The 18509-nt window shown below is 38.7% G+C and overlaps 1 protein-coding gene across 5 annotated transcripts in view; it reads left to right on the top strand.

Moving 5' to 3' along the window:
* Positions 1–18509, top strand: part of RAPGEF4 (Rap guanine nucleotide exchange factor 4) — a 150680-nt gene that overhangs the window by 38592 nt on the left and 93579 nt on the right. Inside the window, exons 1-2 of one of the 5 annotated variants that reach the window (XM_050340186.1) lie at positions 2777–3104; positions 12524–12607. The exons of 3 other annotated variants lie outside the window; for them this stretch is intronic. The gene's annotated coding sequence lies outside the window, so the exon portion shown is untranslated. Of the gene's footprint in view, positions 1–2776; positions 3105–12523; positions 12608–18509 lie in introns of those variants that run through there. One more of the 5 variants, XM_050340185.1, reaches the window with a different exon arrangement.

The raw sequence follows: 18509 nt of genomic DNA, 5'->3' as shown, positions 1-18509 counted from the left end.
TAACCCTAGCCATCTCCCCACAATATGGAAAATATGTTATTAAACCAACATGTTGTTTCAGTAGATAACTGGGAGTTAAGCAAGTGGACCAATAGTAATGTTACATTCATATTTTTGCTTGACGTAAATCAGTGCTGATTGGTGTTGATTCCCAGCTTCATGGCCTCATGTAGTGTAGCAGAAATATTACGTATTAACACATCCCAATTGATGTATGTCAGAATTCCATTACAGATAAATCTGTTGTAGTTTTTAGCTGCTGGAGATAAGGTGAGAGGAGGTTTTTTATTGCACCATGTATTAAAACCAGAGCTTGTTTGGTCTACTGAAATGAATTCTATGTTCAGTCCAAGTGGAACATAGTCTGTATGGTTCTGCTCACCCGTGTTTAGATGAGGTGAACTCAAACAGGGATAGATGCAGAGGAGGACTTCCATGGTAAGGGAGGTGGACAGTCTATTTCATATGATAAGACTAAACCAGCATGTCTTGTTAGTCTGATGTGAAAGCTGATATGGAGTACAGTTGCTGCCTGTAAGTACATAAGATCAGCATTCAGAGCATATGAACTGTCAAAGGCCAGCACTGCTCAGGAGCAGGTGGGTACTAATGCAGCTTGAGTGTTTGAGTGTACATTAGAAGTTTTTTCTAACCATCAAGAGAGATGAGGTTCTAAACAAACTTCTGATGGGAGTCTGGGGATGACATAAATGGTAATGCAGAGTTGATTTTATTTTGAGTGATTTTCTATGTATATCTGCAGTAGCAACTCCAATGTTGTTTCTAAGCCAGATTTCAGTATTTTGGCTAAATACTCTTTTCCTAGTGCAGCAAAGACGTACATGAAACCATGGGGTCCAAGTTTTGTTTCAGTTCTTAGTGAAAAAGTGTCCTTGCAACTGATACTGCCTTTAGAATTGACAGCACTTTTCACTTTTGTCTGCCACATCCATGTCCTTCTGTTGGTGCAAGCCTGTTGGGAAGGTCAGCATTGTTCTGTCCTCTCTGGTTCACTTTTTGGTATTGTAACATGTTTCTCCACAGAAGGTGAGAAACACTCCTAACTGCAACATTGGTATTGGAATAGAGCTATTTCTTTTCATTGTCCTGAGGCATGAAAGTTGGGAGTTTGAATCTCATTCCCCAGGAAGACAACTAAAGGGAAAATTACTGCTCTTTGGATGAGTCCAGTCCTGAGGAGGATTCAAAGCCAGATGGAAGTGCAGCACCTGCCTCCATCTTTCTTGAAACAGAGACCTTCAGTTCTTTGAATGTCTAGTGGTAGGCACCTATCACAATAGAGACTTCTCAAATTCAAAACCATAAGATGCTTAGCATTTACAAGTTACTGTCTGAAGGCCAGGAGGGCATGAAGTAGAAGGTACATCAGCTCCTCCATGTTTCCCTTCAGCCAGACACTGTCAGCTCAGTATTGGGAATGCTTTGAGATATTTTTTTCAGGTACCTTTCCTCACAAGATTCTTAGTTTTTGGATGCCCTTCTTCAGTCCTATTTTTCATTCCTTATCAACAACACCCAAAGAGAGGAGGAAAGCTGGGGAGGCTTTGAAGGAGTCATGTGCAGTTCCACACCTGGATCTAAAACTGCCTCTGTAACAATTCTGTGCTAATGAGCGTGCTTAGGTCTTCATTACATTCTGTCCCCAAGGTTGTGTGCTCCTGTGGCAGGTGTAAAAGTATATGTAAAATCCAGAAAGCACTTTGAAGTGGATGTTACCACAGTAGATTTTCACATTAGAGCAAAAATAGTTGTTCTTTGTTTCAGTGTTTGTTCTAAAGTAACGAGTTAATTCAGTTTTGCTCTTTCTTTCCTGGTTTCCTGGCTAGGGGAAGACACTATATAATACTGAATGCTGATAATAGATACAGAATAGGTCTTTATGAGTAGCTGAAATTTTTCTGCTGTTTAAATATTGGTAATGTTTAAGCAACACATATTTCTTGTTTAATATTCAAGTATGGCATTTGGTTGTTAAAAACAGAGAGAAATACTTGTGTGATCAGAAAGAGTAGCAACTAGGAACAGCAGTGATGTGAGTCATTTTGACAGTGAGCAAACTTGTCAGAATGTTCACATTTTCAAGACTAGATGGTCTAAGACATCCATTTTTTCCTAAATATTTTTCAAAGTCTTAATGAAAATTTAAAGAGCTGTGTCTCACGGTGTCTTGAATTGAAAAGATCATGAATTAACAATTGCATTTTACTGCTAAAATACTACCTGTTTACTGGAAAATCAAAATAGTAACAAGATTAAGCCAGATTCTTTGTAATACTTTCAATAGTTGTAAATAAATAGTTGTAATCCCATAGTATAAAATATGTCAATCCTAAGGCAAAAAGGAAAGACTATGTAATGAATGCATACACTGTAATAGGCTAAAATAATTTTTAACCAAATCAGTTCATATGTTAAGTACCTTTAACATATAAGGTACTTAACTTGCTTTTTTCTTTTTCATAAACCCTGTTTGCATTAATTAATTTCACATTGTCCACTTCTTTGGGATAAACTAGAATTTCACTGTATGTAACACAATACTTTTGTGTTACAAAGTGAAAATCCCATGGTTTTGGCTGAAATGCTGGTGTATTACAGCCCTCTCTTGCCTAGGGCCATCTGCATAGGAGAATATTCCTTTAACAGAATAAATCACCAAAAGACTATAGCAGACTTACTGGAACCATTCTTCCGTATCTCTGACTACTGCTCTTGCCAAAAGTATCAAAAAAGAGGCTCAGTGGATAAAAGATTCTATTTGTGTGACTACCTGCTTTGCAATGGTTTCAGAAAGAAAAAAATTGTACTACATTCACTGGCTCTTTAATTCAGATTGCCAATGATAATGCAGAGTCTGCTGCTAAAGAAAGGTAGGATGCAGAAGCAGAAACATTAGTGCTAATCTGCTGCAGAAGGACTAGATAAATCAGCACAGCTCTCATACATCACAGAGAGAGAAGCTGATTGCAACTTGACCATGTGCCTAAGTGGTCACATCAGCAACAAGAACGGAGCATGGATAAAAAACCTAAAATGTATCCTTAGGGCTACTTGCTGTGCAGGACCTATAATAACACATCAATGTAAGTTTAAGATTTCATTTTTGTTGTTTCCTTCTATTGTAATTGTTGTTGTTTACAAGAATGTATTTTTATTTTGCATAGATTTAGGGGAAATGTAATGAAGTGAAGTGTAATACTAAGCAGATACTGTTCTTCAATACTGTTTATATCTGTGAATAGTAATGGGCTTTATTGCTGTGTGTCTCAACATAGTTCTTTCTTTGAAGATGTTTTAATATTTAATCTTAACAGTCATATTTCGGGAATTGAGTAAGGTTTTGGGTGAGATGATAGTGTGATCTCTCTTCGTCATTTCTCTCATCTTATGTTTCAAAATGATTTGAAAGACAGAATGCCAGAAAAATATATGTATATAATTCTATTCTGAGAATTTTTGTGGGTTTTTTTAAGTTCTTTCTGTTAAGAAAAATGTTCATAAGGAGTGATTTCTCTGGACCTTTTTATTTCTGAATTTAGTGCAGATGGTAATTTTCCTACAGTTTTTAAAATTTGTGCAATTGTTTAATGTCACTTAAGCATCTGCAAAAAGGGAAGGCAGGGATAAGATGAAAACTGAATAAGCATTGATTGCTAGTCTGAAAATTAAATTTTAAAAGTTTTTGCAGTAAATCTGATTTCAGTTCATTTTTACTAAATTAGATTATCATATTTAAATTGAGGCTACTATACAGCAAACAAATGTGTGAAACTATCCTGGGTAGCACACGTTTCCTGCTGTATCAGACTATAAAGATATTGTTGATTGTAACTACCCAGGAATACCCTAATTGTAGAATTCAGAACAGCATGTTTAAATAATGCATGGGAAAATAAAAAGGAAAGATGGAATTTTACTGTTCAGATGTTAAGGTGATGCTTTGTTCAAAGAGAAAAAATGTGTAGTAAAAGCTATTGATGTGAAATCTCGGGCTGTCTCTCATGGCTTTAGGGAAAAAGGCAGGGAAACCCAGGACAGGTCTTGCTGTGCAGTCTGAAAGCGAGGGAAATTTGGAAGCATTTATAAAACCCCACCAAAAATGCTATATTTATTTACTTATTTGTAGGGAAAGATAGGGGCTTTAAATAAACAAATCTATGAAATACAAGAAAGGAGGCGTGAAAGGTGCTTTAGTGATAGGAGGTTGATAAAGTAGGTGTAAAGATACAGAAGAACATCAATTTATTTTGTAGTGTTGTAACTCTAGCCAAATATAGTAACAGGAGGCTTAGAAACAGAAGTAGTCTGCATGTGTGTGTCTGCAAACGGTTTACTTTTTGACAGTTGAAAAATGTTGTGTGGCTATTGTCCCCTTCACTGACCTAAATTATTTGGAGTATGGGCCAATTTCAGGTCTTGTGACACAGGTATTTTGTGTAGGTCTTAGCCAGAACAGAAGTTAATCTATTAATAGTTGCAAGTTTCCTACAAAAATGATGGATGGAAATGGAGAAGAGGGGAGGGAAGGTAAGGCTTTATGGCAAAAAGGGTGCTCATTCTTCCCAACAGAATAAATAACCAACCTGGCCAACTGGCAAATGGAACATGGACCAAGTAGAGCATTTATTTTTGTATGAAATGTGCATATGGATGATCACAGAGGCCCTCAGTTGTACTTAGCCCCTGAAGCTGGGGTTCCTTTGGGAACTCATAGCTTTAGCAATCTGACTTACAAAATAATAAACACAGAGAGGAAAGCTGTACAGCAACAGGAAGCAAAGAGGAATGGTGATTTCTTGTTACATCTTTTCTAATGTACCCAGTGTGGTCTTAAATTGTAAACTGCATGCCAAAGATTCCTATATTTTTGTTCTGCTAAATATTCTCCTTTCACATGTGATGGAGTAATATAATCAGTCTGGCTCCTCTTAATGGAGTTTGGCTTCTGTTGGTAAAATAAAGGCATCTTTTTTTTTTTTCTGTGATCTGTGTTCACTGAAACAGCAGGGGATTATTCTGGTTTACAAAGAAAATTATACAAGTAAGTAGTTTCCTTGTCTTGTAACTGGACACAATTTGTAAAGATTCCTACCAAAGTTATTTTGAACAGTTATAAGTACTATATCTGCTAAGATAGTCTACAGTTGTGTTGATGTTGTGATCTTAAAACAAATATTTAATTCTGTGAAGTTTCATAATGGAATCACACTTAAATGCTAAATGAATTGTAATGCATATGATAAAACTGGAATTTGGTTATTGTTTTTTAGGTGAAGGGAAGAAAGTCTGTTGTGAGCTGAATTATGGTCTTGGATGCACTTTTCAATTGTCAAAACATTCCTTCAGAGTGAAATTCCATGTTTATCTGTCTGCTATGCTGAGTGTTTCACTATGACCTGTAAAGCTCTTTCATTAGACTTCAACCTGGTCTTCGTTTTCACCTTCTGTTTTAGTCAATAAATTTATGCTAATCAGTTTCTTGTACTTTAGAGAAAAGTATGCTAATGGACACTAATACCTGCACTTTCAGAGCTGCAGGAGGCTCTCTAATGCAAATTTCAGTATATGGAATTTGCTTCTACCTATGATTTTCAGGAAAAAACATACAAAATATTGTTATTACATTTGAATTCAGTGGAAAAGCTCCGATTAACTGAAGTTGCCAAGGCAGGGCCTGAAACCTTAAAGCAGCATGAGCCCTATGGTGGCGTCTCATAGAAACCAAAGGTTGTCCTGAGAAACATACCTGAATATAATCATAAGGGTTCAAAATGTGTTGACTATATGTAATTTCTTCTTTTCTGTCTATGAAACAGTACATCTTCCACTTGAAGTTGAAAGTCTGATCTCTATAATTGCTTTTGGTCACAAAAGAAAACTGCATTGGCCCAAGAAGAGATCCTTCAAGTTCCATGATACCCGAGAGAGTGAACTTCTGTATTGCTGCAATGAATATGTTGTGTCCCCATCCCAAGGCTTATGAAATCCTCTGGCTAGCACAAGGAATGACATGGCTTTCTGTCCTCCTGCTCCTCCTTATCCTTTCTGGGTTTAGTCACTTCTGATAAAAGGAGACACAATTTTGCAAGTATCCCAAGAGATCTAAGAACTGTAGGTCTTTATAGTATGCATGAAATGCTTCCATCTTGCTTTATGCACGCAGGCCTAAGAGCTCATTGATTTCTTCCACAGGTTCAGTAACACTAATTCTTCCACTGAATTGTGTCTGGAATACTCACAACCAACTTTGAACATAAAATGTTAGCACACAAGCTACAGTGGGTAAAATAGCCACAGATCAACTGAGGTACTTTCACAGCATCAGTTGCCACCAGAAGTACACTTAGAAAATTGTGATAAACGACTTTGCCCTCTGACAGCGTTGCACGTGCTGTGAAGAGGATACACGTTCTAACTGTCTCAGCAAAGTGAACTCTAATCCAGATATCATTGTCTTCTAGGGAAACAGTGAATCTCTGGAAGGGGCTAAAAAATTTTTTGTGTAAGTTGACTCTAAAAGAAACGGTAATCATTACAGCTAATATGAAAACCAAACTATTTATACCTTAATTGGGTCCTCTGACCAAATTTTGGAAACTTGTGTTGAAAACCATTAACAAATTACAAGCTATTATTGAAGAAGATCATACTTGGAAAGGACTTTTCTTGGTATCTCTCCTAGCTTTCAGGTAGTCTTCCCAGCCTTGCTAAATGCTGTCTCTGAAGTGGATATTTTCCAGAACACAGTGAACTGCATGATATCAGACCCTGCTGGGGCATACACAACAGTGATCTCAAACAGGTAGCTCCTAAGAACAGCCACTCATCTGATCTTTCAGTCTTTTTTAAGGAACACTTATAATAATGAAAGTATTTTCAAAAAGGGCATCATGCAGACTGATCAGGCTAAAACTCTGCTATTCAGTGAAAAGCATAGACTCCTAATTAGGGGGACAATCTTTTGTGAATTTTGTGAAGCTTTTAATAGTTTTTTCTTACCTCTGTGATTGTCCTGTAAAGTAAATAGTTACATATTGGATAACCATATGGATGATGTGTTAGTGTATTCAAAGAAGATTGCTCAGATGGCTCAGAGCCCATAGTGGCAATGCCAGGATTTTTATGCACTAAAAATATAAACAAATAACTACGAGATGGAGGGAGCAAATAACTATGAGATGAAAGGAAAAGTGAGCAATAAAATATAGAATTCACCTTTGACGTCTGTGACAGAGATTAAGGCCATGAGAGAAGTATAGTGTGACTTCTCATAATATGCTTAGGCCATGTCCCAATTACCTTTCCAGTTTGAGCTGGGAAAGTAGTATGGTGGTTTTTCTTTGTTTCCAGTCACAGTGCTCTTTTTAAAAGTCCAGGTTTCTGCCTCTGTTTTGTTTTTCCCCAGTGACTTCAGCTGAACTTCCCAGCAGAAGCGGTGAAGACTCAGGTTGCACTTTTCACCACAAATCATACAAATACCATTTCTCCACTTACCAATGTAGCATAACAACTTCTTGTGATAACAAGGCCATTGAATAGACTGGCATTATTTTCCTTGGATAGATGAGGAGTGGTGGGAGGAAGGAAGGAAGCGGAAAGAAAAGTATGAGGAATAATGCAAGAAAATTCTTGAGGGACTGAGTAATTTCTTCAGGGAGACGTTTCTCGTAATTTTTGTTCGGTGCTTGAACACTGCTTCTGCAATATATACATATATTTCCAGTCTGTTTGAGTGAAAAAGGACCCTGTAATCCAAGTCCACTCATTGAACTGTAAATGTAACCTCACTGAAGGAAAGGAACAGTTTGAAACACTGACGCTTTCATATTTTACTCAGGATTTATCATGATCTGTAAAGCACATAATTCTCATAACAGGAAAGCTTCAGCTGTTTTAAACCCTGGCAGTTTTTCATTTGAAAAATACCCAGGCAGCAAGCCTTCTCTCAGATGAGACAGAGTGGGCTGTTTTATATCAGGAACTGCATTTCCTACTTTGCTTCCTCTGCCAGAAATTCTCTTGCCAGAAACTCTGTCATTTCAGGTTTTATCTGTTTTTGAGGGGAAATTAGTTAACCATCCCAGTAGTGTCACCATCACTACAACAAAAAATCTGCAGACAGTGAAAGACTATGGAAAACTGATAATTGCCCACAAATGCATAATTTTCCCCAGGCCATGATAAGCAGTGAATAAGTTGCCAGATCCATTTTACAGTGGAGGGGACTGTGGTACAGTTCTATTTCTTTAATATTAGTGTGTGGACGATTCTGAAACAACAAGGTGGCAAATAGTCTGGTTTATGTCTGTTACTACTTTTGCTGTATTGATACTTAAGCAGTTAACTGTTACAGCCAGTACTGTGTTCTGGTACTGGACCCTTGTCTTTGAAGGAACTTACAAACAGAGGTAAGATTTTTCAGGACCTTTAAAAAATTAAATGCAGTAAATAAAATTTTCATCTTTTGTCTACAGAAATCGAACCTTTGTCCTCTTCAATTAGATTACATGCACAGACCACATAGGCTTCAGCAGGAAAGCCCTTGCATGCATTTGACAGAGAATTTGAGCAAAAGTGTTAACCAAGCAAGCAAGCTGGAAGCTTAAACACACGAGACACACTATTTTTATAGCATGTGATGACAGTGTTGCTGATTACGACTTCATTGGTAGGCTGAAGTTTTGGTAGTAGAGAGTATTTGAATATAAGTGTGGAGCTGAGCTTGCTGAGAGTTGGTGTGTAGTGCTCAGCAGTCAGATCTCTGTTTCATTTTTTGCCAGTCATATCAGGAATTACTTCTTTGGTGCATGGCAACATTCCAGATTGCATCTTGGTCCAATGGATTAATCATCAGAGCAATGCTTTTATAGGGAAGAGAATATCCAGGGTCCAGACTGGAAGGGTCCTTTGCAGTTTTGCAGAGCTCACCTGAGAAGAAGAGTGAATTCTTCATGCACATGTAATTGCTCAGTCTGTAATGTATTTGCTGTCTATGCCAAGAGGCAGTCAGTGAATGTTTGCAAAGGGAGTTTTTTGAGTGAGGAATAAAAAAGCATAACTGAGGAGAAACTGTGCCAGGGAATAAAGTAACATGTGATGCATTACTTCTTTTTTTTTTTTTTTTTTTTTTCCCAAATTAAGATCTGTAGTATGTTAATAACTTATGGCAATGGTGACTAAAATGCTTATTATCTTGGTTGTACATGCATTAGAACCAATTTTGAAAGTGCCTAGCACCTACTGAAAAGGTTCTGTGACATTTTCAGAGCAGTGGTGGTAGTGGTCGTGGTATGAGGTGATGCAAAATAAGACAGTTGAGTAGGGGTGAAGCGCAGACTTTCTGAAGGAGCTGGAGCACTGGAAGACCAACAGAAAGCTGTGAATGCAGTATAACTTGCATTTCAAATATACAGAGAGCAAGTGATCAAAAATACAAAGCCACTTGCATTCTTTATTATCTGAGAGAGCATTTGTTCCCATCAAACTTATCTTGAAGGCACTGATACTGCTTTTCACTCCAATATGCTCTCCCTCATTGACTGTATTTTTACTCATATATGTACACAATGTCCTCCGAAGAGGAGGAAAAAGTTTTATTAAAAAACTGGATGTTAATGTTCCAAAGGAGACCAGAATATCTCCTGGGATTACGGAGTAGATGGGAGGAGTTGATTGCCTCAGGCATAGCCCAGGGCCATTAATTGCAGCTAGTCATTGATTCTCCTGTAATGCCCTATGCTCATGCCACCATTCCTGTTAACAACACAGAAATAGAAAGCTGACTGACCTATGGACTTTGATGGGTTATCTTATTCTTATAATGATTACTTATATTTCTAAATATTCATCACTATAGTGGTGGACAGAGTATCAGTTTGTAAGCTTCATGTCTTTCCAGAGAGCTAATGTTTCATTTGTTACTCACAGGAAGCCTTTAAATAACTCTTGAAAACATTATAGCCTATATGAGGTGTGCTCTGTGTACTGAGTCTCAGGAAAGCAGAATTGATACAAATACTCTCTAAATCATCAGCATACTTATTTTCATATCTAGAGAAAATGAAAATCGAACATGTGGTTCCTTTACTCTGTGGTTGCCATATAAGACAAAGTCCAGTCTAAGTTCTAAGGATGAAAAACTAAGCATCTCGGTTTTGGTTTGTTTTGAAAGGAAAAAAAATCCTGAAATTTTAATTTATTTAAATAACTGAAGAAATGCTAACAAAAGACAGAATAGTTATAAACCATTGAGAAGCAACTGCCATCATATGCTCTTTACATGCAAGCTCATGTACTCAGCACTACACAATAAAAGCTTTGCTGGGCTGATACTTAAAGTGCAGGAGGAAAAAGTTCAAGAGCAAGAGACAGCCCCCAGCACCCAGCTTAGCAGATCATGTGGACACACATGACTCTAAGCAGCACAGAGTTTAGGTAGCAAACAGCAGCTGTGAGAATTTCCAGATTGCTAGACTTGTATGTCTGTTTAAATTATCCTAAAATGTTTTTGCTCAAGAAGAAAGTTATTCATCTGACCTTTACATAGAGTCCTTCTTTGTCAGGAATCCCAAAGTGTTTTACAGATGCAGAGATTTAGCACTGACATGCACATGTCAGAGGAAAAATTAGCAGACTGACTGCACCATGGTTGCAGAGAACTTTGGCAATGCAGAACTGTGACTACTGATGGGCTTCACTACTACATTTCCTGAAAGACCATACAGCAGTTCTGCGTAGCAGCTCAGGTCGGGAAGTGTGGGATACTGTGCTCAGCTGAAAACATAGGTGAGTTAACACCTAGCCTGTATGAGAACAATGGTAAATTACTTTAAAAAAAGAAGAAGCAGCAGTTGAACTCTCTATAATTAGCACTTGTGGTGAAGACATAGATTGTATTGCTGAAATGTGAAATTTCAGCTACATTGATTCCAAGAAACAGGGTGTGAGGTTGGTTGAGGGTGACTTAGGATAAATAACCACTTCCTAATGTGCATTTGTGCTCATTGTTTGCCCAGCTGGACGTTGTTTACTTTATGGATTCTAAATTGATCACAGGGGTGGTGGGGCATATTAAAACAAAAAAGGAGGCTTAGGATAGACTTACAGGATAGTCTTTTGGTATACTAAAATGTCTGAAATTTAGAGAATATATTCATAGGAGAAATTGTACTTTAAGTTTAGTAATGGCATATGGTGGAAGATTGGTAAATGGATATTTTTCTCCCTCTTATATCTTAAATCACATTGACTCTTGTGCCTGCCTCATACGTATAGAGAGAACTGAGCTTAGAGCCAATGGTTCTTTAATTTTAAAAAGACTAGTTGGAATTCTTTTCCATTCAGCAGTGTTTGCTAATTCCAATATTTAAGAATGGGTGTTTTAAAAATGCTTTATGTTGCTCCTTTTCCTTCCTCTGACTTTACTGTTACAGTTTGGCTTGCCACTATGCAAGAGGAGGAGAGGTGAAGGATGGAGGAGGTGATGGTCCTCCTTGACGTGCCCATTTTCCTCCTTTCCACTGGCTCAGAATAAATTCTCTACTGTTTACAGGGCTGTCAGAGAAAAAGAGGGGTGGGAGAGAGGGAAGGAGGAAGAGGAGAGAACAAAGTGAAAATAGGAGGGAACTTTTGCCCTCTGGGGTCGTTGTGAGGTCAACATGCATCCATCATCTATCTGAGAAACCCTGTAACATAAATTAGACCATTTCAGTGCATAATGAGGACTGGAATACAACTGGAACTTAGCTAATAAAGTCTTAATTTCATTTCTCTGTGACCCAGTAATTTTTAAAAACGAAACAAGTTAAATGATGAACTGACTCAGCAAACGAGTCTCTCTGAGACTCTGTTTACCAGATGAATCAAGAGAACTGTCTAATCTGGTCCTGATGTTCCACAAAGTTATGGGTGAGGCTATCATGTTCTCCCTGTTGGCCAAAGCAGTGCTGCAGAAACCCACAGGGGATTGTACTCTCTGATGGTGTATGCATAGTACTGAAGAATTCATGTGGAATTAGAGGTTTGTGTCTTTATCCCAGAAACCTGAAAGTAGTTTCCTCTGTTATGGTTCTTTTTCTTGACAGATCTCCTGTCTGTTAGCTTTAATCATCTGTGGGATCTGGAGTATTCCAATCTTCTGTTACAAGGGTTATTTTACTGATAGGAGTGTCTGAAACTGAAAGGAGGGTGTATGGCACTCTGTGAAACACCTAACACAGCAGAGCTTAACATGTGTTGTACACAAAGGAAGGTCTGCACTACCAGTCCATACAGGGACAACTGGAAACCACAGGGCTAAACCCACCAAAAGATAGTAGTGACTTCCTGCTCCCTGTCTCAAATATTTCAGAGTTACAAGCAATCCTTATGTTCTCAGAGACATGTCACAGCAGTTTGATGCTGACTTACTGCTATTTGAATTTATCTGGTTTGAGTTTCCTTTTTCTTTGAAAGGACTTAAACTTTTTTTAAACTTCCTTCCTGATGTTTGTCTTTTTTCCAGATTCCAAAATTAGATCAAGTCACATTTCCTCATGGAACTTCTGCTTCAAGGAGGCATTGAGCTATTGCAGCCCCTAGTCTGAAGGTGCCTGCTCCAGTGGATGACCTGCGCTGTCATGCACGCTATCCAAAAACAATTGGACAATGGCAAACTTTAGAAGTTAATGCATGTCCTGCTTACTGTCCCATCCCCCTCAGCTTGTGCTTTCTGACTCTTGCTTGATGTCGCTGAGTCCTGTTTGTTGAAGGTGCTATTTAATCCGTGAGTTGCCTGCTGCATTCTCGTTTGACCTGTTAACTGTTAAAGCAAAAAAGTTATTTTAAGAAGCAGCTTGTCAAAGGGAGCATATCTACTCCCTTCAAAGACCTCTAAAGATTAATATTTGATTAAAATGTGACTGCAGCATTAAAATGGGTGCCTTGTGTCTTTTTGTAAATGAATGACTGGCAAACTGTGGACTGTCTAGTTTTTAATTGGCAAATTATTCAGTGAATGGTTCAGGAGCAATTGCAGAGGAGGACAAGGAATTACATGATTTTTAGATAAACTCATTATTACTTTTCTTCCTAGAGATAGTCTGAAGATCATTAAATCCCTATATGCATCCAGAGATTCAGTTTAAATTTCTTCTCTGGAAGGAAAGAAGAGGACATGCTCTGAATCATGGAATAAAATACCAGGTCCTGTTAGGCAACTACACCTCAAAAACCAGGAGGCTAAGTTTGTGGTCAGCTTAGTGGTAGCTGTACTTGTGACCCATGCAGCTGCTGCTCTGTTCTTCTTCCCTGCCTCTGTTTGCCTGCTGCTTTCTTTTTGAACTCTACTGAATGGTTGCTGATAAAATCTGCTCTCAGAAAGACTTTGAGACCCAATACCTGTCCATTTTAATATTCTGATGGATCAGAAAGACAACCAAATATTTAGATATTACTGTATGCTCTATGGAAGACTCTAGGGCAGTCAGTACCTAGAGGGAAAATAATGGGTAGGCTTAGGTCTTTGACTAATACTCTTCTCTCAGTAGCTGGCTGTTGACTTTTTAATAGAAACAGAACAACAGAAAATGTTTTAAAATGAAAGAAGAAAGCCTAAAGGGCTACTGTTATTTCCCAAGTACTCTCTTTCAAACTAGAAATCTTGGTAGAAATGGGATATGTGGGCATCCTCTTGTACCTAGATTCTCCCAACCATGTAGACAGACCAAGGACTATGGGTGGCAACTGCAGTCAGAGATTTTTTTTTTACATGCTCCGTGATCTGGAAGACAGACAATTAGAAATGATTGATTAATATGGATATTCATCTTTGTACGGTTGGAAACAATGAGACATTCCATGCAGATTCGGGGCAAATGGCAGTCAACTGTCATTTGAGCTTTTCTTTCAGTGGAAAAGAGGACATTATTTTAAATTAGAAGAAAGATTATACAGATCGATCTTGAATCACCCTCATGTTACATTTTTCTTTTCTGGCTGATGTTAATTAAATTGGTTCAGTGAAATATTCTGAAATGTAGTATGGAGTAGAGTATATGCAGTATGTATGTAAGTGTGCATCTTCATTTTCGTTGAAAGGCTGCTAAAATTTTATTTCTAAGATGTAAAAACATCTTAATGTAACACTGGAAAGCAAAAACAAGTGGCCTGTTGCTTATTTAGAGTTTTGTAATGTGCTTTGGTTACTTTTGTAAATGTCTAACTGGTCTCCTGCAGAAAAATGTAGGTATTTTCCCATGTTACAAAGAGGCAAATATTGTCTCAAGATTCACCTCATCCCTTTCTGGCTGTTCTTTCTTGGCTGTGCACCAATTTCCAAAAGACCCAAATCTGTTCACTGCCCCCTTTTCACAGTAGGGCCCCCTTCCCAGTCTTTGCAGACCTGGCCAGTAAGATGACATGTTGGGCACAGGAGTAGGAGCCGGTGGCTGGCAGGGCATAGGTCACTGTTGCACTGAATGCTTTGTGTTGTGGAACCACAGCCTGCAGCCATGGGCTACATGGGAACACGTGAAAGGCTTGGATATAATCTGGATTTCCAGTGGTTCTTCAAAAGGGAATTCCAAGAAAAGAGGTTTATAAACAGAGTAATATCCTGTGTTGCCACTCAATATCATCAGTGTCTGCTACAAAATTTTCAGGCAGGTAATTAGATGCTGAGAAAGATAAACTGCAGGAGCAAGGAAAGAGGGTTACAAGAGGGTGGTTATGAATAGCTGTGTCCATTACTGACTTGAACTCCTTGAGAAGTACATTAGACAGAGTTGTACCTAATGGAAGCTTCTTAGCGTGTGAATTGTTTGTTTAAGTAGGAATTACTATGTTAGGGGGAAAAGAACATTTCAATAAATGTTTGGTAACAACGTTTTTTTATAGTTTCAAGGTTAGAAAAAGGTGCAGCTCCTATGACTTCTCTAGCTAACATAAAAGTCGCAGTGGGTTCATTCCACTATTCTCTTAGGACTTCCTGATTTTAGCCAGTACCTTTGGCTTTAGTAATATTCGTGATTTCTTCACCTCTTAAGAGAACACAGAAGGGACAGGACTGGGTTTTCCGGTGATCTTCAAGATAGATTTTGAAATGTCCCAGAAGTGTTTTGAATCTGATCTGACCTTACTGTTTTGTACCAATGCCCCAAACACTATGGACTGGCTGTCATCATCTTTGTAGGGCTGCTCCTCCTGGAAATTTCTAGGGTTGGTCATATGGTCTGGTAGCGAGATATATGCAGTAGTACCTCTTTAATATTAACAATTGATATTCAGTATCAGCTATATGTATCAGGTACCCATGTAATTTAAATTGTAATGTTGTGCAACAACAGTAATAGCCCAGTGAAAATGTATTAAATTATTGGTCTAACCAAAGTGTTGAAACTCCAGGTCTGTTGTTCTGAATTTGGACAGAATGGAGGCCTGCAAGGAATATATAGTCCCTGTGATGCTGCTGGACAAGAAATTTCTTAATTATAATGCAATTGTAATTAAAATTCCAACTGGTCTTTCATTCATGGTGCAGAACACTTCTGAAATGTAGTTCTCAAAGCAGAGTTTCTCCAACTTTCTCCCAGCTTACTTACAATGGGAAAAGGTTTTCCGGATATCCAGGAGAGCCTTGTCAATCCCTAGTTATGCTTCCACCCAAGCTCCTATTTTTGTGCCAGCTTGCTTACTTACCCTTAGCCATATTCATCTCCCAGGGAGAGACAGTGCTGGCTTGCCAGACTGGAGTTGCCCTGAACAGCCCAGCATAATGGTTGAAGTCAGAGCTGCTGTTTCAGAAGCTGCCTCTGACATTAAAGGAAACAGAACTGGCCCAGCACTTGCTACTTTGGAAAAGCCATCCTCTTTGGAAAAAGCATTTTAATTCTGAATAAAACATTGGGTTGGCTTTTAGCTCATGAATAGCACTTTATTCCACTTGAATAAATATCAGCGCCGACGAGTAACCACATCATGCCATGACCTTATGTAATTACGTGGCCACATTCCAAGTTAATTTTGGCTGTTCTTTCCACAAATGCATAAGAGAGGTTTTTGTAGTTACTTGATTCCTAGTTAGGCAGTGCTTCTGCAGGTGGGCTGTAAAATAACCTGACAATTAGCTATGCTCCAAGGACTAGTTCTGGCTTCAGATACTGACAATATCTCAGATACTTCCTTCCCAGACTCCTCCTAAAGACTTTACGTCTTTAAGGAGCCTGTGACAGATGAGAGTTGACAAAATGACCGAAAAACTGGAATTTTATGGAAAGGTTTTGAAAGCAACATTGCTTTATTGACAGGGAAAGTTCAAGCAATTAAAAATCACTGGAAGACAAATGCCTTCTCATCCTGGTTTTATTCTTCAGAGTCCACAAGGAAGGGCTGTCTACCAGTGTGCGACCAGGGAAACAAGTTTTCTTCTTGCCTTACTGGGCCCATGATTCAGGCAGTCTGCCTTCTGCTTGGACAACTGAGTGAAATACCCTGGACAATGGAATGAAGCTTCTAACGCTGCTGTAACATCACTCCTGGCACAGTCCCAGCTGGCAGTTTCTTGTCCTTGTCATGTCTGTCATTGCAAAGGTGAACTTCACCACTGTGGTTCCCCTTTTTAGGACTGTGTTGGAATAAAGGGTCATCTTCATTTAATAACCTTCTTACTGGACTTGGAGGCTTGGTAAAGATATGAGTTCATAACCTTACGTGGAAGCCCCAGGTTGTCATATTCTTCTAGTGGGATTTTTGAGAGGCAGAGCACTTTGATAACTGTGTTTATGAATGCCTAAATATCTTTAAATTCTGTCCCTGCGGTCATTGAACGTCAGTGCTGTGTAGCTTCTGAAATACCTAAGTCATTGCTGTAAATGCAGAGTGGTTGTTTAAGTCATTCTGGTGCTTTGGGAAATTGTGTACCCTCAGCTTGTTTGCCAGTTAAGTAGGGAAGGTTATTTTGTCGCAGATGCTTTGCGTAGGCTATCACTCGAAATATTAACATTAGGACGGGTTGACATTTTTTTATTTTGTGTGAAGAAAAGCATTGAGGTTTGTATTTAGTGTTTGATGGAAGGCCCTCTCTCTTTCCCAGTGTTCTGTTTCTGTACGGCAGTCAAATCCCGCATACTTTACTGTATTCTGCCAGGAAATCTGCTAACCTTTCATATAACATGTAATAGGTTTTGTAGCCGGTGCTGCAGAGCCGTTTTCCAAGCAGGAGGATTTTCAGCTATTTTTTTCTGCTGCCTTGCTAAGATTTGCAGTGGTTCTCTCTACAGTGCCAGATGTACATAAACCAGGAAATTATATACTGTTCTCTTGCTTATTGAGCAGAGAGAAGAATCTGCTTTTAAAACCTAGCTGGGAGAGGTTGCTAGAAATGCCAAGTTTAAAGAGATAGATCAAGTACGGGAGATGAGAAGGCAAGACAAAACTTGCTTGAATGTGATTATGAATGCAAAATCTCAACTCAAACACAGTTGATGTACTGACATTAAAGGGATTGTAATGAATATATAATCATTGTAGATATATGCAGAGGATTTTGTATTGTAAGATAATCAAATGAGTATTTCTTTGTACACACAATTACTGACAGTGATGGGAATCTCAGGAGAGCTCTAATGATCTATATTTGAAGAGATATCAGACCAATTACATCGTGTAGTATTTGTCTGTCCCTGAAGGAATGCAATGTCAGAATAATATTATTTTGTTTAGCAAATATATGCAATCCTTTATCTACATATCTTGAAGCATTTTACACATACTAAGCACTTAATTGAGTAGCATTCTGCTGGGCTGTGTTTGCAGGCGTGGTGATCCACTGATTACAGAGCTCATGGATAACCCTGGTGCCCATCTGGTCATGCCTGGCCTGCAGGTTCCTTCTGTTTGGCCTACAGCTTTTTCCTGTCAGGTACTGAGGAGCAGTTGGTTTGCCACCATGCTGCCAGGTGTCCTCTGCTTCCCGTCAGGCTGTTTCAGTGTCTGCAGACTGAACTCTGCCACCTGTCCACACAGGAAGAGGGTATGGCCTGAGCTGTGTGGCAAGGGGCCACCACAAAGCTGGCCTCTGGATGCCACAGCTGCAGAGGTTTAACCATGCTGCTGCAAGGCATGTGAAGAGAACCATAAAGGAACACATCAAACACACTATTAATTCTCATTAGTAAGCAATACATAACATGTGACACTAAGAATTATAGATCTAAGGGGATACATCTTTTATCTTTGAGAAACTTTTAAAACATACTAATAAATTCAGAGATGATTTGGATCAGGCTCTTTGTAGCATTTTCTACTAGACAGAACCACTTTAGGAGTTATATGCGTGCATGGTACTGTTCTTTGTACTGTTTAGGGCTGTGGTGAGGGATCTAAATAAAATAGCTCTGTGAAAGTTAGAGGAAAGGCAACCAACTTCTCTACTGGGACTGCTGTTCCAACAAAGAGTGTCAGTTGAGTACAAAGTCTTGTCACTTATAGCTTTCATCTTCAGGTAGCTTGAA

The sequence above is a fragment of the Myiozetetes cayanensis genome, unplaced genomic scaffold (genome assembly GCF_022539395.1).
Source record: "Myiozetetes cayanensis isolate MyiCay16 unplaced genomic scaffold, myiCay2020 scf9, whole genome shotgun sequence".
Classification (NCBI taxonomy): Eukaryota; Metazoa; Chordata; class Aves; order Passeriformes; family Tyrannidae; genus Myiozetetes; species Myiozetetes cayanensis.
The sequence above is the reverse complement of the archived record's forward strand: the minus strand, read 5'-3'. Positions and strand labels throughout refer to the sequence as shown.